Consider the following 22,832-nt stretch of genomic DNA (forward strand, 5'->3'; position numbering starts at 1 on the left):
ATAAACGAGGAGGAGGTGTCGCATTGTATGTTAGAAAAGCGTATATCTGCACAGAGATTGAAGCTTCAGAGACTGGGAGTTCTGTGGAAACTGTTTGGGTAAGAATACAAGGAGAGAACAACGGAAAGGACACCATTGTAGGCATTTACTACAGGCCACCTGGGCAAGCTGAAGATATGGATGAACTCTTTATGTATCAAATGACCAAGTTCTCAAAAAAATATGACGTAGTGGTCATGGGAGATTTCAACTATCCAGACATTTGTTGGGAATCTCTCTCAAGTAAAACTAACAGGTCAAGCAAATTCTTATCCTCTCTTGCTGACAACTTTATCTTCCAAAAGGTAGGGGAGAAAACAAGGGGATCTGCTACTTTGGATCTAATCCTTATAAACAAGGAGGAAATGGTTGAGGAGGTAAAAGTGGCTGGGACCCTAGGAGGCAGCGATCATGCTATTATAGAATTTTGGATAACTAGAGGAGGAAGACATGTGAAGACTCAAACTTCAAGGTTAGATTTTAGAAAGGCAGATTTTAAGAGACTCAGAAAGAGAATAGGAGGGATCCAATGGCTGGATGTCCTTAAGGACAAAAATGTCCAGGAAGGATGGGAAATTTTTAAAAATGAGATTCTCAAAGCACAATCGTTAACAATCCCGAAAAGTAGGAAGAATGGGAAGCATTTAAGGAAACCAGGATGGATGAACACAGAACTTAAACACATGCTAAAAAGAAAGAAAGAAATGTTTATTAAATGGAAAGAGGGAGGCATATCTAAAGAAGATTATAATGCAGTCTGCAGATCCTGCAGGGCATGTATCAGGTTAACTAAAGCTGACAATGAATTAAGGCTTGCAAGAGATGTCAAAAGCAATAAAAAAGGATTTTGGGGGTATGTCAAAAGTAAAAGAAAAGTCAAAGATGCTATAGGATTTTTACAGGATGAAAATGGAGAAATGGTAAGAGAGGATGTTGAGAAGGCCAAACTTTTAATTCCTATTTTGCATCTGTTTTCTCTCAGAAAGAAAATGTAACATCAACTGATCTTCACTGTCCTTTTAAAGGAATAGAAGAATCCAAGTTATCTGTAAACAGAAAGATTGTGAGGGAATATTTAGCTAACATAAATGAGTTCAAGTCTCCAGGTCCAGATGAATTACACCCCAGAGTACTGAAGGAGATCGTAGAAGAAATTTTAGAACCACTCTCCATAATCTTTGAAAATTCTTGGAGAACAGGAGAAGTCCCAGAAGACTGGAGAAGAGCAAATGTTGTTCCTATCTTCAAAAAGGGGAAGAAGGTGGACCCAGGGAACTATAGGCCGGTGAGTCTGACTTCTATACCAGGAAAGATCTTTGAACAAATTATTAAACAACATGTATGTAAGTACCTGGATAAGAATGAAGTGATTAACCAGAGTCAGCATGGGTTTATAACTAACAAGTCATGTCAGACTAACTTAATTTCCTTCTATGACAGAATCACTGACTGGGTGGATCAGGGAAATGCTGTAGATATAGTATATCTTGACTTCAGCAAAGCATTTGACAAAGTATCTCACACCATCCTTATTGAAAAAATTACCAAGTATGCAATGGACCAGGCAACTGTTAGGTGGATTCATAACTGGCTTAGTGATCGGACTCAAAGGGTGATTGTAAATGGCTTCACATCCAGCTGGATGAATGTCTCAAGTGGGGTACCACAGGGCTCCGTCCTGGGACCTGTATTGTTCAACATCTTTATCAATGATTTAGATGAAGGAATTGAGGGTAAACTGATTAAATTTGCTGATGACACAAAGCTAGGAGGGATAGCTAATACTAGAGAAGAGAGAGAGAGGATTCAATAAGACCTAAATAAACTGGAGCAGTGGGCAGCAACCAACAGAATGTTTTTTAACAGGGAAAAATGCAAAGTACTACATCTGGGCAATAAAAATGAAAAAAGCATATACAGAATGGGAGGAATAGAGCTAAGCAACAGTACTTGTGAAAAAGACTTAGGTATACTAATAGATCATAGACTGAACATGAGTCAACAGTGTGATGCAGCAGCAAAAAAGGCAAATACAATTCTGGGATGTATTAACAGAAGCATACAGTCTAGATCACGTGAAGTCATTATTGGTCTTTACTCCTCTTTGGTCAGACCTCATCTGGAATACTGTGTACAGTTTTGGGCACCACATTTTAAAAAAGACATAGACAAACTGGAGCAAGTTCAGAGAAGAGCGACCAGAATGGTGACTGGTCTGCAAACCATGTCCTATGAGGAACGGTTGCAGGATTTGGGAATGTTTAGCTTGCAAAAAAGAAGACTGAGAGGAGACTTAATAGCTGTCTACAAATATGTCAAGGGCTGTCACATTGTAGAAGGATCATCTTTATTCTCATTTGCACAAGGAAAGACTAGAAGCAATGGGATGAAACTAAATGGGAGGAGACAAAGATTAGATATTAGAAAAAACTTTTTGACAGTTAGGGTGATTAATGAGTGGAACAGGCTGCCACGAGAGGTGGTGAGTTCCCCTTCAATGGACGTCTTCAAACAGAGGCTGGACAGACATCTGTCTGAGATGATTTAGTGAATCCTGCTTTGAGCAGGGGGTTGGACCAGATGACCCAGGAGGTCCCTTCCAACTCTACCATTCTATGATTCTATGATTCTAAGTACAGTAACCAACACTATCACTGTACTTCATATATATGTGACTGACATGTTTCTATCTATCTAATCTATGTGTGAAGCTCTATTCTGTCTGTTATAAATTGTCGGGTACCGCTGCTGAATTGCCCGCCGGCTTTTTTAAAGAGACGGTGCATGAAAACACTATTATTTTTTTTGATAAATCCTTTACGCTAAATGACAAGTACAGTAAGCAACACTGTCACTGTACTTCATATATATGTGGCTGACATGTTTCTATCTATCTAATCTATGTGTGATTCTCTATTCTTTCTATTCTAAATTGTCGGGTACCGCTGCTGAATTGCCGGCCGGCTTTTTTAAAGAGACGGTGCATGAAAACACTATTATTTTTTTTGATAAATCCTTTACACTAAATGACAAGTACAGTAAGCAACACTGTCACTGTACTTCATATATATGTGGCTGACATGTTTCTATCTATCTAATCTATGTGTGAAGCTCTATTCTGTCTGTTATAAATTGTCGGGTACCACTGCTGAATTGCCCGCCGGCTTTTTTAAAGAGACGGTGCATGAAAACACTATTATTTTTTTTGATAAATCCTTTACGCTAAATGACAAGTACAGTAAGCAACACTGTCACTGTACTTCATATATATGTGGCTGACATGTTTCTATCTATCTAATCTATGTGTGATTCTCTATTCTTTCTATTCTAAATTGTCGGGTACCGCTGCTGAATTGCCGGCCGGCTTTTTTAAAGAGACGGTGCATGAAAACACTATTATTTTTTTTGATAAATCCTTTACGCTAAATGACAAGTACAGTAAGCAACACTGTCACTGTACTTCATATATATGTGACTGACATGTTTATATCTATCTAATCTATGTGTGAAGCTCTATTCTTTCGGTTCTAAATTGTCGGGTACCGGTGTATGCCGCTGATGAATTGCCGGCTTTTCATGTTTCACTGTTGGCACTGTTCCCATCGATTTGGGCAATCACTGTAATGCCACAACCACCATAGCTGCGGCATTACAGTGAGTGGCAGACAATCCCTGCATGATTGGTGCTCTAAATAGCGCCAGACATGCAGGACACGCTTTTGGTGCACGAACAGTTATCGAACATAACCTCGAACAGCCGAATTTTTTGCAAATCGTTCGGGTTCGTGGAACAACTCGAACACCGCCCAAAACAGCTCGAATTTGAGATTGGCGAACAGTTCTAGTCGAACACCGCTCATCTCTAATCAGATATTAAACTGATAAGAACAGATACTACACTTGATCTTAGCCAAAAGGCCGAGAAGCGATAACCAGAATTGGTTTCCGACTACGGTGCCACCCAAGGATTCTGAAAAGTCCATTTGTGGAGATGGCCACCTGGACTCCCGTTAAGAAGACATGCTGTCAACCTCTAGATCCCTCACATGCCTGCACTTTTCGGCTTGCTGCTGCTGCAATCCATGCGTTTTAGATCTGCATAACTCCACCTCTTTTAGCACAGTACCCTCAACCCCCGGCTGTTCCCACCCGCCTCAACACCGTTGGAAGGGAGGAGAACCAATTAAGGCGGGGGGGGGGGGGTGGAACGAGCAGCTGTCTACCCTTAGCAGGAGGGTTGCTGATTAATTACCTCTCCTGCTGCTGCTGCTGCTGGCTGTCCAGCAGCAGACTGAAGGTGGCTGCTGCTGTGCGCAGGTATATAAAGGCTCAGAGCCTATTATGACACGCGCAGCCAGCGTTCCATTGCCACATTCCGTCTACTGCAGGCGGGATACCTGGATGGCTGAATGTCACTGAGAAGCTCACAGAGACCGCCATAAGCAACAGTTTAAAAGAATGCCACAGACTAATCAACCAAACTTTTTGGGTTGGTTTCTCTTTTATAGTCTGCAGGCATTAAATGAAAGAAGTCAGTGTTCCAGCAGAGGGAGACAACGTTTCAGAAAAGGCATTGTAGCAAACCAAAAAAGAAATTTTAAGCGCAGCAGAGTAACCAGCTCACATACCTGTTAGCTCAGGTGAGTTTAAAAGGCTGCTGTTGATAACAAGGGCATTTGCTAAATAGATGGTGTGTGTGCAACAATATACTGAAAGGTCAATTATATTGTGCAGCTTATCTCACCACCTGTAGTTATTTAGGTGAAAGCTCCAAAATGCTTGCCTAATATGTCTGTTTATCCAAAAGGAAGTATAGAGGGAGAGCTAGATAGATAGCATTGCATTACATTACATTACATGGCAATGCAATGCACAGTTGCTGAAGTTGAACCAAAATGAGCTTGTCATCTGGCTTCTGCAACTTTTAACATGAAAAATCCAATGAGGAGAAGAAAAGCAAAGCCAAAGAGTCCATCCCAAAATCCGACAAACAAGCAAAATGAACAAAAAGCATTGAATTCAATTCTTTCTGATTTTAGAAACTGCATTAAAGAAGGGGTGCACCGGTCCTGGAGATACTGCAATACCAGGTCAATGCGTGGAGTGGACAGAGCAAGCTCTTTTTCCATCTCCCTGTTCTAAAAATCCATTTAATATATGGTCCCCAGATAGGGGACGTATCAGATATTAAACTGATAAGAACAGATACTACACTTGATCTTAGCCAAAAGGCCGAGAAGCGATAACCAGAATTGGTTTCCGACTACGATGCCACCCAAGGATTCTGAAAAGTCCATTTGTGGAGATGGCCACCTGGACTCCCGTTAAGAAGACATGCTGTCAACCTCTAGATCCCTCACATGCCTGCACTTTTCGGCTTGCTGCTGCTGCAATCCACGCGTTTTAGATCTGCATAACTCCACCTCTTTTAGCACAGTACCCTCAACCCCCGGCTGTTCCCACCCGCCTCAACACCGTTGGAAGGGAGGAGAACCAATTAAGGCGGGGGGGGGGGTGGAACGAGCAGCTGTCTACCCTTAGCAGGAGGGTTGCTGATTAATTACCTCTCCTGCTGCTGCTGCTGCTGGCTGTCCAGCAGCAGACTGAAGGTGGCTGCTGCTGTGCGCAGGTATATAAAGGCTCAGAGCCTATTATGACACGCGCAGCCAGCGTTCCATTGCCACATTCCGTCTACTGCAGGCGGGATACCTGGATGGCTGAATGTCACTGAGAAGCTCACAGAGACCGCCATAAGCAACAGTTTAAAAGAATGCCACAGACTAATCAACCAAACTTTTTGGGTTGGTTTCTCTTTTATAGTCTGCAGGCATTAAATGAAAGAAGTCAGTGTTCCAGCAGAGGGAGACAACGTTTCAGAAAAGGCATTGTAGCAAACCAAAAAAGAAATTTTAAGCGCAGCAGAGTAACCAGCTCACATACCTGTTAGCTAAGGTGAGTTTAAAAGGCTGCTGTTGATAACAAGGGCATTTGCTAAATAGATGGTGTGTGTGCAACAATATACTGAAAGGTCAATTATATTGTGCAGCTTATCTCACCACCTGTAGTTATTTAGGTGAAAGCTCCAAAATGCTTGCCTAATATGTCTGTTTATCCAAAAGGAAGTATAGAGGGAGAGCTAGATAGATAGCATTGCATTACATTACATTACATGGCAATGCAATGCACAGTTGCTGAAGTTGAACCAAAATGAGCTTGTCATCTGGCTTCTGCAACTTTTAACATGAAAAATCCAATGAGGAGAAGAAAAGCAAAGCCAAAGAGTCCATCCCAAAATCCGACAAACAAGCAAAATGAACAAAAAGCATTGAATTCAATTCTTTCTGATTTTAGAAACTGCATTAAAGAAGGGGTGCACCGGTCCTGGAGATACTGCAATACCAGGTCAATGCGTGGAGTGGACAGAGCAAGCTCTTTTTCCATCTCCCTGTTCTAAAAATCCATTTAATATATGGTCCCCAGATAGGGGACGTATCAGATATTAAACTGATAAGAACAGATACTACACTTGATCTTAGCCAAAAGGCCGAGAAGCGATAACCAGAATTGGTTTCCGACTACGGTGCCACCCAAGGATTCTGAAAAGTCCATTTGTGGAGATGGCCACCTGGACTCCCGTTAAGAAGACATGCTGTCAACCTCTAGATCCCTCACATGCCTGCACTTTTCGGCTTGCTGCTGCTGCAATCCACGCGTTTTAGATCTGCATAACTCCACCTCTTTTAGCACAGTACCCTCAACCCCCGGCTGTTCCCACCCGCCTCAACACCGTTGGAAGGGAGGAGAACCAATTAAGGCGGGGGGGGGGGGGTGGAACGAGCAGCTGTCTACCCTTAGCAGGAGGGTTGCTGATTAATTACCTCTCCTGCTGCTGCTGCTGCTGGCTGTCCAGCAGCAGACTGAAGGTGGCTGCTGCTGTGCGCAGGTATATAAAGGCTCAGAGCCTATTATGACACGCGCAGCCAGCGTTCCATTGCCACATTCAGTCTACTGCAGGCGGGATACCTGGATGGCTGAATGTCACTGAGAAGCTCACAGAGACCGCCATAAGCAACAGTTTAAAAGAATGCCACAGACTAATCAACCAAACTTTTTGGGTTGGTTTCTCTTTTATAGTCTGCAGGCATTAAATGAAAGAAGTCAGTGTTCCAGCAGAGGGAGACAACGTTTCAGAAAAGGCATTGTAGCAAACCAAAAAAGAAATTTTAAGCGCAGCAGAGTAACCAGCTCACATACCTGTTAGCTCAGGTGAGTTTAAAAGGCTGCTGTTGATAACAAGGGCATTTGCTAAATAGATGGTGTGTGTGCAACAATATACTGAAAGGTCAATTGTATTGTGCAGCTTATCTCACCACCTGTAGTTATTTAGGTGAAAGCTCCAAAATGCTTGCCTAATATGTCTGTTTATCCAAAAGGAAGTATAGAGGGAGAGCTAGATAGATAGCATTGCATTACATTACATTACATGGCAATGCAATGCACAGTTGCTGAAGTTGAACCAAAATGAGCTTGTCATCTGGCTTCTGCAACTTTTAACATGAAAAATCCAATGAGGAGAAGAAAAGCAAAGCCAAAGAGTCCATCCCAAAATCCGACAAACAAGCAAAATGAACAAAAAGCATTGAATTCAATTCTTTCTGATTTTAGAAACTGCATTAAAGAAGGGGTGCACCGGTCCTGGAGATACTGCAATACCAGGTCAATGCGTGGAGTGGACAGAGCAAGCTCTTTTTCCATCTCCCTGTTCTAAAAATCCATTTAATATATGGTCCCCAGATAGGGGACGTATCAGATATTAAACTGATAAGAACAGATACTACACTTGATCTTAGCCAAAAGGCCGAGAAGCGATAACCAGAATTGGTTTCCGACTACGATGCCACCCAAGGATTCTGAAAAGTCCATTTGTGGAGATGGCCACCTGGACTCCCGTTAAGAAGACATGCTGTCAACCTCTAGATCCCTCACATGCCTGCACTTTTCGGCTTGCTGCTGCTGCAATCCACGCGTTTTAGATCTGCATAACTCCACCTCTTTTAGCACAGTACCCTCAACCCCCGGCTGTTCCCACCCGCCTCAACACCGTTGGAAGGGAGGAGAACCAATTAAGGCGGGGGGGGGGGTGGAACGAGCAGCTGTCTACCCTTAGCAGGAGGGTTGCTGATTAATTACCTCTCCTGCTGCTGCTGCTGCTGGCTGTCCAGCAGCAGACTGAAGGTGGCTGCTGCTGTGCGCAGGTATATAAAGGCTCAGAGCCTATTATGACACGCGCAGCCAGCGTTCCATTGCCACATTCCGTCTACTGCAGGCGGGATACCTGGATGGCTGAATGTCACTGAGAAGCTCACAGAGACCGCCATAAGCAACAGTTTAAAAGAATGCCACAGACTAATCAACCAAACTTTTTGGGTTGGTTTCTCTTTTATAGTCTGCAGGCATTAAATGAAAGAAGTCAGTGTTCCAGCAGAGGGAGACAACGTTTCAGAAAAGGCATTGTAGCAAACCAAAAAAGAAATTTTAAGCGCAGCAGAGTAACCAGCTCACATACCTGTTAGCTAAGGTGAGTTTAAAAGGCTGCTGTTGATAACAAGGGCATTTGCTAAATAGATGGTGTGTGTGCAACAATATACTGAAAGGTCAATTATATTGTGCAGCTTATCTCACCACCTGTAGTTATTTAGGTGAAAGCTCCAAAATGCTTGCCTAATATGTCTGTTTATCCAAAAGGAAGTATAGAGGGAGAGCTAGATAGATAGCATTGCATTACATTACATTACATGGCAATGCAATGCACAGTTGCTGAAGTTGAACCAAAATGAGCTTGTCATCTGGCTTCTGCAACTTTTAACATGAAAAATCCAATGAGGAGAAGAAAAGCAAAGCCAAAGAGTCCATCCCAAAATCCGACAAACAAGCAAAATGAACAAAAAGCATTGAATTCAATTCTTTCTGATTTTAGAAACTGCATTAAAGAAGGGGTGCACCGGTCCTGGAGATACTGCAATACCAGGTCAATGCGTGGAGTGGACAGAGCAAGCTCTTTTTCCATCTCCCTGTTCTAAAAATCCATTTAATATATGGTCCCCAGATAGGGGACGTATCAGATATTAAACTGATAAGAACAGATACTACACTTGATCTTAGCCAAAAGGCCGAGAAGCGATAACCAGAATTGGTTTCCGACTACGGTGCCACCCAAGGATTCTGAAAAGTCCATTTGTGGAGATGGCCACCTGGACTCCCGTTAAGAAGACATGCTGTCAACCTCTAGATCCCTCACATGCCTGCACTTTTCGGCTTGCTGCTGCTGCAATCCACGCGTTTTAGATCTGCATAACTCCACCTCTTTTAGCACAGTACCCTCAACCCCCGGCTGTTCCCACCCGCCTCAACACCGTTGGAAGGGAGGAGAACCAATTAAGGCGGGGGGGGGGGGGTGGAACGAGCAGCTGTCTACCCTTAGCAGGAGGGTTGCTGATTAATTACCTCTCCTGCTGCTGCTGCTGCTGGCTGTCCAGCAGCAGACTGAAGGTGGCTGCTGCTGTGCGCAGGTATATAAAGGCTCAGAGCCTATTATGACACGCGCAGCCAGCGTTCCATTGCCACATTCAGTCTACTGCAGGCGGGATACCTGGATGGCTGAATGTCACTGAGAAGCTCACAGAGACCGCCATAAGCAACAGTTTAAAAGAATGCCACAGACTAATCAACCAAACTTTTTGGGTTGGTTTCTCTTTTATAGTCTGCAGGCATTAAATGAAAGAAGTCAGTGTTCCAGCAGAGGGAGACAACGTTTCAGAAAAGGCATTGTAGCAAACCAAAAAATAAATTTTAAGCGCAGCAGAGTAACCAGCTCACATACCTGTTAGCTCAGGTGAGTTTAAAAGGCTGCTGTTGATAACAAGGGCATTTGCTAAATAGATGGTGTGTGTGCAACAATATACTGAAAGGTCAATTATATTGTGCAGCTTATCTCACCACCTGTAGTTATTTAGGTGAAAGCTCCAAAATGCTTGCCTAATATGTCTGTTTATCCAAAAGGAAGTATAGAGGGAGAGCTAGATAGATAGCATTGCATTACATTACATTACATGGCAATGCAATGCACAGTTGCTGAAGTTGAACCAAAATGAGCTTGTCATCTGGCTTCTGCAACTTTTAACATGAAAAATCCAATGAGGAGAAGAAAAGCAAAGCCAAAGAGTCCATCCCAAAATCCGACAAACAAGCAAAATGAACAAAAAGCATTGAATTCAATTCTTTCTGATTTTAGAAACTGCATTAAAGAAGGGGTGCACCGGTCCTGGAGATACTGCAATACCAGGTCAATGCGTGGAGTGGACAGAGCAAGCTCTTTTTCCATCTCCCTGTTCTAAAAATCCATTTAATATATGGTCCCCAGATAGGGGACGTATCAGATATTAAACTGATAAGAACAGATACTACACTTGATCTTAGCCAAAAGGCCGAGAAGCGATAACCAGAATTGGTTTCCGACTACGGTGCCACCCAAGGATTCTGAAAAGTCCATTTGTGGAGATGGCCACCTGGACTCCCGTTAAGAAGACATGCTGTCAACCTCTAGATCCCTCACATGCCTGCACTTTTCGGCTTGCTGCTGCTGCAATCCACGCGTTTTAGATCTGCATAACTCCACCTCTTTTAGCACAGTACCCTCAACCCCCGGCTGTTCCCACCCGCCTCAACACCGTTGGAAGGGAGGAGAACCAATTAAGGCGGGGGGGGGGGTGGAACGAGCAGCTGTCTACCCTTAGCAGGAGGGTTGCTGATTAATTACCTCTCCTGCTGCTGCTGCTGCTGGCTGTCCAGCAGCAGACTGAAGGTGGCTGCTGCTGTGCGCAGGTATATAAAGGCTCAGAGCCTATTATGACACGCGCAGCCAGCGTTCCATTGCCACATTCCGTCTACTGCAGGCGGGATACCTGGATGGCTGAATGTCACTGAGAAGCTCACAGAGACCGCCATAAGCAACAGTTTAAAAGAATGCCACAGACTAATCAACCAAACTTTTTGGGTTGGTTTCTCTTTTATAGTCTGCAGGCATTAAATGAAAGAAGTCAGTGTTCCAGCAGAGGGAGACAACGTTTCAGAAAAGGCATTGTAGCAAACCAAAAAAGAAATTTTAAGCGCAGCAGAGTAACCAGCTCACATACCTGTTAGCTCAGGTGAGTTTAAAAGGCTGCTGTTGATAACAAGGGCATTTGCTAAATAGATGGTGTGTGTGCAACAATATACTGAAAGGTCAATTATATTGTGCAGCTTATCTCACCACCTGTAGTTATTTAGGTGAAAGCTCCAAAATGCTTGCCTAATATGTCTGTTTATCCAAAAGGAAGTATAGAGGGAGAGCTAGATAGATAGCATTGCATTACATTACATTACATGGCAATGCAATGCACAGTTGCTGAAGTTGAACCAAAATGAGCTTGTCATCTGGCTTCTGCAACTTTTAACATGAAAAATCCAATGAGGAGAAGAAAAGCAAAGCCAAAGAGTCCATCCCAAAATCCGACAAACAAGCAAAATGAACAAAAAGCATTGAATTCAATTCTTTCTGATTTTAGAAACTGCATTAAAGAAGGGGTGCACCGGTGCTGGAGATACTGCAATACCAGGTCAATGCGTGGAGTGGACAGAGCAAGCTCTTTTTCCATCTCCCTGTTCTAAAAATCCATTTAATATATGGTCCCCAGATAGGGGACGTATCAGATATTAAACTGATAAGAACAGATACTACACTTGATCTTAGCCAAAAGGCCGAGAAGCGATAACCAGAATTGGTTTCCGACTACGGTGCCACCCAAGGATTCTGAAAAGTCCATTTGTGGAGATGGCCACCTGGACTCCCGTTAAGAAGACATGCTGTCAACCTCTAGATCCCTCACATGCCTGCACTTTTCGGCTTGCTGCTGCTGCAATCCACGCGTTTTAGATCTGCATAACTCCACCTCTTTTAGCACAGTACCCTCAACCCCCGGCTGTTCCCACCCGCCTCAACACCGTTGGAAGGGAGGAGAACCAATTAAGGCGGGGGGGGGGGGGTGGAACGAGCAGCTGTCTACCCTTAGCAGGAGGGTTGCTGATTAATTACCTCTCCTGCTGCTGCTGCTGCTGGCTGTCCAGCAGCAGACTGAAGGTGGCTGCTGCTGTGCGCAGGTATATAAAGGCTCAGAGCCTATTATGACACGCGCAGCCAGCGTTCCATTGCCACATTCCGTCTACTGCAGGCGGGATACCTGGATGGCTGAATGTCACTGAGAAGCTCACAGAGACCGCCATAAGCAACAGTTTAAAAGAATGCCACAGACTAATCAACCAAACTTTTTGGGTTGGTTTCTCTTTTATAGTCTGCAGGCATTAAATGAAAGAAGTCAGTGTTCCAGCAGAGGGAGACAACGTTTCAGAAAAGGCATTGTAGCAAATCAAAAAAGAAATTTTAAGCGCAGCAGAGTAACCAGCTCACATACCTGTTAGCTCAGGTGAGTTTAAAAGGCTGCTGTTGATAACAAGGGCATTTGCTAAATAGATGGTGTGTGTGCAACAATATACTGAAAGGTCAATTATATTGTGCAGCTTATCTCACCACCTGTAGTTATTTAGGTGAAAGCTCCAAAATGCTTGCCTAATATGTCTGTTTATCCAAAAGGAAGTATAGAGGGAGAGCTAGATAGATAGCATTGCATTACATTACATTACATGGCAATGCAATGCACAGTTGCTGAAGTTGAACCAAAATGAGCTTGTCATCTGGCTTCTGCAACTTTTAACATGAAAAATCCAATGAGGAGAAGAAAAGCAAAGCCAAAGAGTCCATCCCAAAATCCGACAAACAAGCAAAATGAACAAAAAGCATTGAATTCAATTCTTTCTGATTTTAGAAACTGCATTAAAGAAGGGGTGCACCGGTCCTGGAGATACTGCAATACCAGGTCAATGCGTGGAGTGGACAGAGCAAGCTCTTTTTCCATCTCCCTGTTCTAAAAATCCATTTAATATATGGTCCCCAGATAGGGGACGTATCAGATATTAAACTGATAAGAACAGATACTACACTTGATCTTAGCCAAAAGGCCGAGAAGCGATAACCAGAATTGGTTTCCGACTACGGTGCCACCCAAGGATTCTGAAAAGTCCATTTGTGGAGATGGCCACCTGGACTCCCGTTAAGAAGACATGCTGTCAACCTCTAGATCCCTCACATGCCTGCACTTTTCGGCTTGCTGCTGCTGCAATCCACGCGTTTTAGATCTGCATAACTCCACCTCTTTTAGCACAGTACCCTCAACCCCCGGCTGTTCCCACCCGCCTCAACACCGTTGGAAGGGAGGAGAACCAATTAAGGCGGGGGGGGGGTGGAACGAGCAGCTGTCTACCCTTAGCAGGAGGGTTGCTGATTAATTACCTCTCCTGCTGCTGCTGCTGGCTGTCCAGCAGCAGACTGAAGGTGGCTGCTGCTGTGCACAGGTATATAAAGGCTCAGAGCCTATTATGACACGCGCAGCCAGCGTTCCATTGCCACATTCCGTCTACTGCAGGCGGGATACCTGGATGGCTGAATGTCACTGAGAAGCTCACAGAGACCGCCATAAGCAACAGTTTAAAAGAATGCCACAAACTAATCAACCAAACTTTTTGGGTTGGTTTCTCTTTTATAGTCTGCAGGCATTAAATGAAAGAAGTCAGTGTTCCAGCAGAGGGAGACAACGTTTCAGAAAAGGCATTGTAGCAAACCAAAAAAGAAATTTTAAGCGCAGCAGAGTAACCAGCTCACATACCTGTTAGCTCAGGTGAGTTTAAAAGGCTGCTGTTGATAACAAGGGCATTTGCTAAATAGATGGTGTGTGTGCAACAATATACTGAAAGGTCAATTATATTGTGCAGCTTATCTCACCACCTGTAGTTATTTAGGTGAAAGCTCCAAAATGCTTGCCTAATATGTCTGTTTATCCAAAAGGAAGTATAGAGGGAGAGCTAGATAGATAGCATTGCATTACATTACATTACATGGCAATGCAATGCACAGTTGCTGAAGTTGAACCAAAATGAGCTTGTCATCTGGCTTCTGCAACTTTTAACATGAAAAATCCAATGAGGAGAAGAAAAGCAAAGCCAAAGAGTCCATCCCAAAATCCGACAAACAAGCAAAATGAACAAAAAGCATTGAATTCAATTCTTTCTGATTTTAGAAACTGCATTAAAGAAGGGGTGCACCGGTCCTGGAGATACTGCAATACCAGGTCAATGCGTGGAGTGGACAGAGCAAGCTCTTTTTCCATCTCCCTGTTCTAAAAATCCATTTAATATATGGTCCCCAGATAGGGGACGTATCAGATATTAAACTGATAAGAACAGATACTACACTTGATCTTAGCCAAAAGGCCGAGAAGCGATAACCAGAATTGGTTTCCGACTACGGTGCCACCCAAGGATTCTGAAAAGTCCATTTGTGGAGATGGCCACCTGGACTCCCGTTAAGAAGACATGCTGTCAACCTCTAGATCCCTCACATGCCTGCACTTTTCGGCTTGCTGCTGCTGCAATCCACGCGTTTTAGATCTGCATAACTCCACCTCTTTTAGCACAGTACCCTCAACCCCTGGCTGTTCCCACCCGCCTCAACACCGTTGGAAGGGAGGAGAACCAATTAAGGCGGGGGGGGGGGTGGAACGAGCAGCTGTCTACCCTTAGCAGGAGGGTTGCTGATTAATTACCTCTCCTGCTGCTGCTGCTGGCTGTCCAGCAGCAGACTGAAGGTGGCTGCTGCTGTGCGCAGGTATATAAAGGCTCAGAGCCTATTATGACACGCGCAGCCAGCGTTCCATTGCCACATTCCGTCTACTGCAGGCGGGATACCTGGATGGCTGAATGTCACTGAGAAGCTCACAGAGACCGCCATAAGCAACAGTTTAAAAGAATGCCACAGACTAATCAACCAAACTTTTTGGGTTGGTTTCTCTTTTATAGTCTGCAGGCATTAAATGAAAGAAGTCAGTGTTCCAGCAGAGGGAGACAACGTTTCAGAAAAGGCATTGTAGCAAACCAAAAAAGAAATTTTAAGCGCAGCAGAGTAACCAGCTCACATACCTGTTAGCTCAGGTGAGTTTAAAAGGCTGCTGTTGATAACAAGGGCATTTGCTAAATAGATGGTGTGTGTGCAACAATATACTGAAAGGTCAATTATATTGTGCAGCTTATCTCACCACCTGTAGTTATTTAGGTGAAAGCTCCAAAATGCTTGCCTAATATGTCTGTTTATCCAAAAGGAAGTATAGAGGGAGAGCTAGATAGATAGCATTGCATTACATTACATTACATGGCAATGCAATGCACAGTTGCTGAAGTTGAACCAAAATGAGCTTGTCATCTGGCTTCTGCAACTTTTAACATGAAAAATCCAATGAGGAGAAGAAAAGCAAAGCCAAAGAGTCCATCCCAAAATCCGACAAACAAGCAAAATGAACAAAAAGCATTGAATTCAATTCTTTCTGATTTTAGAAACTGCATTAAAGAAGGGGTGCACCGGTCCTGGAGATACTGCAATACCAGGTCAATGCGTGGAGTGGACAGAGCAAGCTCTTTTTCCATCTCCCTGTTCTAAAAATCCATTTAATATATGGTCCCCAGATAGGGGACGTATCAGATATTAAACTGATAAGAACAGATACTACACTTGATCTTAGCCAAAAGGCCGAGAAGCGATAACCAGAATTGGTTTCCGACTACGGTGCCACCCAAGGATTCTGAAAAGTCCATTTGTGGAGATGGCCACCTGGACTCCCGTTAAGAAGACATGCTGTCAACCTCTAGATCCCTCACATGCCTGCACTTTTCGGCTTGCTGCTGCTGCAATCCACGCGTTTTAGATCTGCATAACTCCACCTCTTTTAGCACAGTACCCTCAACCCCCGGCTGTTCCCACCCGCCTCAACATCGTTGGAAGGGAGGAGAACCAATTAAGGCGGGGGGGGGTGGAACGAGCAGCTGTCTACCCTTAGCAGGAGGGTTGCTGATTAATTACCTCTCCTGCTGCTGCTGCTGCTGGCTGTCCAGCAGCAGACTGAAGGTGGCTGCTGCTGTGCGCAGGTATATAAAGGCTCAGAGCCTATTATGACACGCGCAGCCAGCGTTCCATTGCCACATTCCGTCTACTGCAGGCGGGATACCTGGATGGCTGAATGTCACTGAGAAGCTCACAGAGACCGCCATAAGCAACAGTTTAAAAGAATGCCACAGACTAATCAACCAAACTTTTTGGGTTGGTTTCTCTTTTATAGTCTGCAGGCATTAAATGAAAGAAGTCAGTGTTCCAGCAGAGGGAGACAACGTTTCAGAAAAGGCATTGTAGCAAACCAAAAAAGAAATTTTAAGCGCAGCAGAGTAACCAGCTCACATACCTGTTAGCTCAGGTGAGTTTAAAAGGCTGCTGTTGATAACAAGGGCATTTGCTAAATAGATGGTGTGTGTGCAACAATATACTGAAAGGTCAATTATATTGTGCAGCTTATCTCACCACCTGTAGTTATTTAGGTGAAAGCTCCAAAATGCTTGCCTAATATGTCTGTTTATCCAAAAGGAAGTATAGAGGGAGAGCTAGATAGATAGCATTGCATTACATTACATTACATGGCAATGCAATGCACAGTTGCTGAAGTTGAACCAAAATGAGCTTGTCATCTGGCTTCTGCAACTTTTAACATGAAAAATCCAATGAGGAGAAGAAAAGCAAAGCCAAAGAGTCCATCCCAAAATCCGACAAACAAGCAAAATGAACAAAAAGCATTGAATTCAATTCTTTCTGATTTTAGAAACTGCATTAAAGAAGGGGTGCACGGGTCCTGGAGATACTGCAATACCAGGTCAATGCGTGGAGTGGACAGAGCAAGCTCTTTTTCCATCTCCCTGTTCTAAAAATCCATTTAATATATGGTCCCCAGATAGGGGACGTATCAGATATTAAACTGATAAGAACAGATACTACACTTGATCTTAGCCAAAAGGCCGAGAAGCGATAACCAGAATTGGTTTCCGACTACGGTGCCACCCAAGGATTCTGAAAAGTCCATTTGTGGAGATGGCCACCTGGACTCCCGTTAAGAAGACATGCTGTCAACCTCTAGATCCCTCACATGCCTGCACTTTTCGGCTTGCTGCTGCTGCAATCCACGCGTTTTAGATCTGCATAACTCCACCTCTTTTAGCACAGTACCCTCAACCCCCGGCTGTTCCCACCCGCCTCAACATCGTTGGAAGGGAGGAGAACCAATTAAGGCGGGGGGGGGTGGAACGAGCAGCTGTCTACCCTTAGCAGGAGGGTTGCTGATTAATTACCTCTCCTGCTGCTGCTGCTGCTGGCTGTCCAGCAGCAGACTGAAGGTGGCTGCTGCTGTGCGCAGGTATATAAAGGCTCAGAGCCTATTATGACACGCGCAGCCAGCGTTCCATTGCCACATTCCGTCTACTGCAGGCGGGATACCTGGATGGCTGAATGTCACTGAGAAGCTCACAGAGACCGCCATAAGCAACAGTTTAAAAGAATGCCACAGACTAATCAACCAAACTTTTTGGGTTGGTTTCTCTTTTATAGTCTGCAGGCATTAAATGAAAGAAGTCAGTGTTCCAGCAGAGGGAGACAACGTTTCAGAAAAGGCATTGTAGCAAACCAAAAAAGAAATTTTAAGCGCAGCAGAGTAACCAGCTCACATACCTGTTAGCTCAGGTGAGTTTAAAAGGCTGCTGTTGATAACAAGGGCATTTGCTAAATAGATGGTGTGTGTGCAACAATATACTGAAAGGTCAATTATATTGTGCAGCTTATCTCACCACCTGTAGTTATTTAGGTGAAAGCTCCAAAATGCTTGCCTAATATGTCTGTTTATCCAAAAGGAAGTATAGAGGGAGAGCTAGATAGATAGCATTGCATTACATTACATTACATGGCAATGCAATGCACAGTTGCTGAAGTTGAACCAAAATGAGCTTGTCATCTGGCTTCTGCAACTTTTAACATGAAAAATCCAATGAGGAGAAGAAAAGCAAAGCCAAAGAGTCCATCCCAAAATCCGACAAACAAGCAAAATGAACAAAAAGCATTGAATTCAATTCTTTCTGATTTTAGAAACTGCATTAAAGAAGGGGTGCACCGGTCCTGGAGATACTGCAATACCAGGTCAATGCGTGGAGTGGACAGAGCAAGCTCTTTTTCCATCTCCCTGTTCTAAAAATCCATTTAATATATGGTCCCCAGATAGGGGACGTATCAGATATTAAACTGATAAGAACAGATACTACACTTGATCTTAGCCAAAAGGCCGAGAAGCGATAACCAGAATTGGTTTCCGACTACGATGCCACCCAAGGATTCTGAAAAGTCCATTTGTGGAGATGGCCACCTGGACTCCCGTTAAGAAGACATGCTGTCAACCTCTAGATCCCTCACATGCCTGCACTTTTCGGCTTGCTGCTGCTGCAATCCACGCGTTTTAGATCTGCATAACTCCACCTCTTTTAGCACAGTACCCTCAACCCCCGGCTGTTCCCACCCGCCTCAACACCGTTGGAAGGGAGGAGAACCAATTAAGGCGGGGGGGGGGTGGAATGAGCAGCTGTCTACCCTTAGCAGGAGGGTTGCTGATTAATTACCTCTCCTGCTGCTGCTGCTGCTGGCTGTCCAGCAGCAGACTGAAGGTGGCTGCTGCTGTGCGCAGGTATATAAAGGCTCAGAGCATATTATGACACGCGCAGCCAGCGTTCCATTGCCACATTCCGTCTACTGCAGGCGGGATACCTGGATGGCTGAATGTCACTGAGAAGCTCACAGAGACCGCCATAAGCAACAGTTTAAAAGAATGCCACAGACTAATCAACCAAACTTTTTGGGTTGGTTTCTCTTTTATAGTCTGCAGGCATTAAATGAAAGAAGTCAGTGTTCCAGCAGAGGGAGACAACGTTTCAGAAAAGGCATTGTAGCAAACCAAAAAAGAAATTTTAAGCGCAGCAGAGTAACCAGCTCACATACCTGTTAGCTCAGGTGAGTTTAAAAGGCTGCTGTTGATAACAAGGGCATTTGCTAAATAGATGGTGTGTGTGCAACAATATACTGAAAGGTCAATTATATTGTGCAGCTTATCTCACCACCTGTAGTTATTTAGGTGAAAGCTCCAAAATGCTTGCCTAATATGTCTGTTTATCCAAAAGGAAGTATAGAGGGAGAGCTAGATAGATAGCATTGCATTACATTACATTACATGGCAATGCAATGCACAGTTGCTGAAGTTGAACCAAAATGAGCTTGTCATCTGGCTTCTGCAACTTTTAACATGAAAAATCCAATGAGGAGAAGAAAAGCAAAGCCAAAGAGTCCATCCCAAAATCCGACAAACAAGCAAAATGAACAAAAAGCATTGAATTCAATTCTTTCTGATTTTAGAAACTGCATTAAAGAAGGGGTGCACCGGTCCTGGAGATACTGCAATACCAGGTCAATGCGTGGAGTGGACAGAGCAAGCTCTTTTTCCATCTCCCTGTTCTAAAAATCCATTTAATATATGGTCCCCAGATAGGGGACGTATCAGATATTAAACTGATAAGAACAGATACTACACTTGATCTTAGCCAAAAGGCCGAGAAGCGATAACCAGAATTGGTTTCCGACTACGGTGCCACCCAAGGATTCTGAAAAGTCCGTTTGTGCAGATGGCCACCTGGACTCCCGTTAAGAAGACATGCTGTCAACCTCTAGATCCCTCACATGCCTGCACTTTTCGGCTTGCTGCTGCTGCAATCCACGCGTTTTAGATCTGCATAACTCCACCTCTTTTAGCACAGTACCCTCAACCCCCGGCTGTTCCCACCCGCCTCAACACCGTTGGAAGGGAGGAGAACCAATTAAGGCGGGGGGGGGGGGGGGGGGAACGAGCAGCTGTCTACCCTTAGCAGGAGGGTTGCTGATTAATTACCTCTCCTGCTGCTGCTGCTGCTGGCTGTCCAGCAGCAGACTGAAGGTGGCTGCTGCTGTGCGCAGGTATATAAAGGCTCAGAGCCTATTATGACACGCGCAGCCAGCGTTCCATTGCCACATTCCGTCTACTGCAGGCGGGATACCTGGATGGCTGAATGTCACTGAGAAGCTCACAGAGACCGCCATAAGCAACAGTTTAAAAGAATGCCACAGACTAATCAACCAAACTTTTTGGGTTGGTTTCTCTTTTATAGTCTGCAGGCATTAAATGAAAGAAGTCAGTGTTCCAGCAGAGGGAGACAACGTTTCAGAAAAGGCATTGTAGCAAACCAAAAAAGAAATTTTAAGCGCAGCAGAGTAACCAGCTCACATACCTGTTAGCTCAGGTGAGTTTAAAAGGCTGCTGTTGATAACAAGGGCATTTGCTAAATAGATGGTGTGTGTGCAACAATATACTGAAAGGTCAATTATATTGTGCAGCTTATCTTACCACCTGTAGTTATTTAGGTGAAAGCTCCAAAATGCTTGCCTAATATGTCTGTTTATCCAAAAGGAAGTATAGAGGGAGAGCTAGATAGATAGCATTGCATTACATTACATTACATGGCAATGCAATGCACAGTTGCTGAAGTTGAACCAAAATGAGCTTGTCATCTGGCTTCTGCAACTTTTAACATGAAAAATCCAATGAGGAGAAGAAAAGCAAAGCCAAAGAGTCCATCCCAAAATCCGACAAACAAGCAAAATGAACAAAAAGCATTGAATTCAATTCTTTCTGATTTTAGAAACTGCATTAAAGAAGGGGTGCACCGGTCCTGGAGATACTGCAATACCAGGTCAATGCGTGGAGTGGACAGAGCAAGCTCTTTTTCCATCTCCCTGTTCTAAAAATCCATTTAATATATGGTCCCCAGATAGGGGACGTATCAGATATTAAACTGATAAGAACAGATACTACACTTGATCTTAGCCAAAAGGCCGAGAAGCGATAACCAGAATTGGTTTCCGACTACGGTGCCACCCAAGGATTCTGAAAAGTCCATTTGTGGAGATGGCCACCTGGACTCCCGTTAAGAAGACATGCTGTCAACCTCTAGATCCCTCACATGCCTGCACTTTTCGGCTTGCTGCTGCTGCAATCCACGCGTTTTAGATCTGCATAACTCCACCTCTTTTAGCACAGTACCCTCAACCCCTGGCTGTTCCCACCCGCCTCAACACCGTTGGAAGGGAGGAGAACCAATTAAGGCGGGGGGGGGGTGGAACGAGCAGCTGTCTACCCTTAGCAGGAGGGTTGCTGATTAATTACCTCTCCTGCTGCTGCTGCTGCTGGCTGTCCAACAGCAGACTGAAGGTGGCTGCTGCTGTGCGCAGGTATATAAAGGCTCAGAGCCTATTATGACACGCGCAGCCAGCGTTCCATTGCCACATTCCGTCTACTGCAGGCGGGATACCTGGATGGCTGAATGTCACTGAGAAGCTCACAGAGACCGCCATAAGCAACAGTTTAAAAGAATGCCACAGACTAATCAACCAAACTTTTTGGGTTGGTTTCTCTTTTATAGTCTGCAGGCATTAAATGAAAGAAGTCAGTGTTCCAGCAGAGGGAGACAACGTTTCAGAAAAGGCATTGTAGCAAACCAAAAAAGAAATTTTAAGCGCAGCAGAGTAACCAGCTCACATACCTGTTAGCTCAGGTGAGTTTAAAAGGCTGCTGTTGATAACAAGGGCATTTGCTAAATAGATGGTGTGTGTGCAACAATATACTGAAAGGTCAATTATATTGTGCAGCTTATCTCACCACCTGTAGTTATTTAGGTGAAAGCTCCAAAATGCTTGCCTAATATGTCTGTTTATCCAAAAGGAAGTATAGAGGGAGAGCTAGATAGATAGCATTGCATTACATTACATTACATGGCAATGCAATGCACAGTTGCTGAAGTTGAACCAAAATGAGCTTGTCATCTGGCTTCTGCAACTTTTAACATGAAAAATCCAATGAGGAGAAGAAAAGCAAAGCCAAAGAGTCCATCCCAAAATCCGACAAACAAGCAAAATGAACAAAAAGCATTGAATTCAATTCTTTCTGATTTTAGAAACTGCATTAAAGAAGGGGTGCACCGGTCCTGGAGATACTGCAATACCAGGTCACTGCGTGGAGTGGACAGAGCAAGCTCTTTTTCCATCTCCCTGTTCTAAAAATCCATTTAATATATGGTCCCCAGATAGGGGACGTATCAGATATTAAACTGATAAGAACAGATTTTTTTCTTTTTATCGAAAGCCCGAATTCGTGTACAAAACCCGAGTGCGCTTAAAAATTGACAAGTGCCACAAAAAAAGTGCACTAGGATGCTGGTCTTCTTGAAACCCTCTCCAAAAGGAGAAGGGTCCCCCAAACCATTCCCCGTCCCTCCGAGCCAGAAGGCCACAGCGAGGAACAGGGACAAATAGCCACCTCCAGCCAGAGCCAGAGGCAACCCAATCCTACCCCCAGCACCTGCCCGAGTTCTCACCCGAGCAAGGCACTGGGAGCCAAAGACTGTGCTCCCCTCCCAGAAGAGGGGAGCCAACAACGCTCTCCTCCCGAAAGAGGAGAGCCAGGGGGGTTCAGGGGGGAGCGGAACCTGATGGCCACACACTCCCCCCCTAGACCTGCCAAGAGAGGAACCCGTAAGGGAACCGCATCCCGACAAAATCCTAGTAAGGATGTGGACACACGTGAAAAAGTGGACACACAGTGACAAAAAAATTAAATAAATAGTGAAGGTTTCACAGTATAATACTGCCCGGACCT

The 22,832-nt window shown here is 44.3% G+C and overlaps 15 non-coding genes across 15 annotated transcripts; all 15 read right to left on the minus strand.

Annotated features, from left to right (window-relative positions):
• Window positions 1-3,782: 3,782 nt before the first annotated feature.
• Window positions 3,783-3,969, minus strand: LOC141186020 (U2 spliceosomal RNA). The gene has a single exon (XR_012260581.1). It is a non-coding gene; the product is annotated as a U2 spliceosomal RNA (small nuclear RNA).
• Window positions 3,970-5,092: 1,123 nt separating this feature from the next.
• Window positions 5,093-5,283, minus strand: LOC141189051 (U2 spliceosomal RNA). The gene has a single exon (XR_012263123.1). It is a non-coding gene; the product is annotated as a U2 spliceosomal RNA (small nuclear RNA).
• A 1,121-nt stretch (window positions 5,284-6,404) lies between these two features.
• Window positions 6,405-6,595, minus strand: LOC141189052 (U2 spliceosomal RNA). Its single transcript, XR_012263124.1, has one exon. It is a non-coding gene; the product is annotated as a U2 spliceosomal RNA (small nuclear RNA).
• A 1,123-nt stretch (window positions 6,596-7,718) lies between these two features.
• LOC141189053 (U2 spliceosomal RNA) lies at window positions 7,719-7,909 on the minus strand. Its single transcript, XR_012263125.1, has one exon. It is a non-coding gene; the product is annotated as a U2 spliceosomal RNA (small nuclear RNA).
• Window positions 7,910-9,030: 1,121 nt separating this feature from the next.
• On the minus strand, window positions 9,031-9,221 carry LOC141189054 (U2 spliceosomal RNA). Its single transcript, XR_012263126.1, has one exon. It is a non-coding gene; the product is annotated as a U2 spliceosomal RNA (small nuclear RNA).
• Window positions 9,222-10,344: 1,123 nt separating this feature from the next.
• Window positions 10,345-10,535, minus strand: LOC141189055 (U2 spliceosomal RNA). Its single transcript, XR_012263127.1, has one exon. It is a non-coding gene; the product is annotated as a U2 spliceosomal RNA (small nuclear RNA).
• A 1,121-nt stretch (window positions 10,536-11,656) lies between these two features.
• LOC141185217 (U2 spliceosomal RNA) lies at window positions 11,657-11,847 on the minus strand. Its single transcript, XR_012259900.1, has one exon. It is a non-coding gene; the product is annotated as a U2 spliceosomal RNA (small nuclear RNA).
• A 1,123-nt stretch (window positions 11,848-12,970) lies between these two features.
• On the minus strand, window positions 12,971-13,161 carry LOC141189056 (U2 spliceosomal RNA). The gene has a single exon (XR_012263128.1). It is a non-coding gene; the product is annotated as a U2 spliceosomal RNA (small nuclear RNA).
• A 1,117-nt stretch (window positions 13,162-14,278) lies between these two features.
• LOC141189057 (U2 spliceosomal RNA) lies at window positions 14,279-14,469 on the minus strand. The gene has a single exon (XR_012263129.1). It is a non-coding gene; the product is annotated as a U2 spliceosomal RNA (small nuclear RNA).
• A 1,118-nt stretch (window positions 14,470-15,587) lies between these two features.
• Window positions 15,588-15,778, minus strand: LOC141189058 (U2 spliceosomal RNA). Its single transcript, XR_012263130.1, has one exon. It is a non-coding gene; the product is annotated as a U2 spliceosomal RNA (small nuclear RNA).
• A 1,119-nt stretch (window positions 15,779-16,897) lies between these two features.
• LOC141184715 (U2 spliceosomal RNA) lies at window positions 16,898-17,088 on the minus strand. The gene has a single exon (XR_012259444.1). It is a non-coding gene; the product is annotated as a U2 spliceosomal RNA (small nuclear RNA).
• Window positions 17,089-18,207: 1,119 nt separating this feature from the next.
• Window positions 18,208-18,398, minus strand: LOC141189059 (U2 spliceosomal RNA). Its single transcript, XR_012263131.1, has one exon. It is a non-coding gene; the product is annotated as a U2 spliceosomal RNA (small nuclear RNA).
• Window positions 18,399-19,518: 1,120 nt separating this feature from the next.
• On the minus strand, window positions 19,519-19,709 carry LOC141189061 (U2 spliceosomal RNA). The gene has a single exon (XR_012263133.1). It is a non-coding gene; the product is annotated as a U2 spliceosomal RNA (small nuclear RNA).
• A 1,125-nt stretch (window positions 19,710-20,834) lies between these two features.
• On the minus strand, window positions 20,835-21,025 carry LOC141189062 (U2 spliceosomal RNA). The gene has a single exon (XR_012263134.1). It is a non-coding gene; the product is annotated as a U2 spliceosomal RNA (small nuclear RNA).
• Window positions 21,026-22,145: 1,120 nt separating this feature from the next.
• LOC141185888 (U2 spliceosomal RNA) lies at window positions 22,146-22,330 on the minus strand. Its single transcript, XR_012260484.1, has one exon. It is a non-coding gene; the product is annotated as a U2 spliceosomal RNA (small nuclear RNA).
• Window positions 22,331-22,832: the final 502 nt, after the last annotated feature.

This window comes from Phyllobates terribilis, unplaced genomic scaffold (assembly GCF_046119375.1).
Source record: "Phyllobates terribilis strain yellow unplaced genomic scaffold, ASM4611937v1 Scaffold_40__1_contigs__length_11209783, whole genome shotgun sequence".
NCBI lineage: Eukaryota > Metazoa > Chordata > Amphibia > Anura > Dendrobatidae > Phyllobates > Phyllobates terribilis.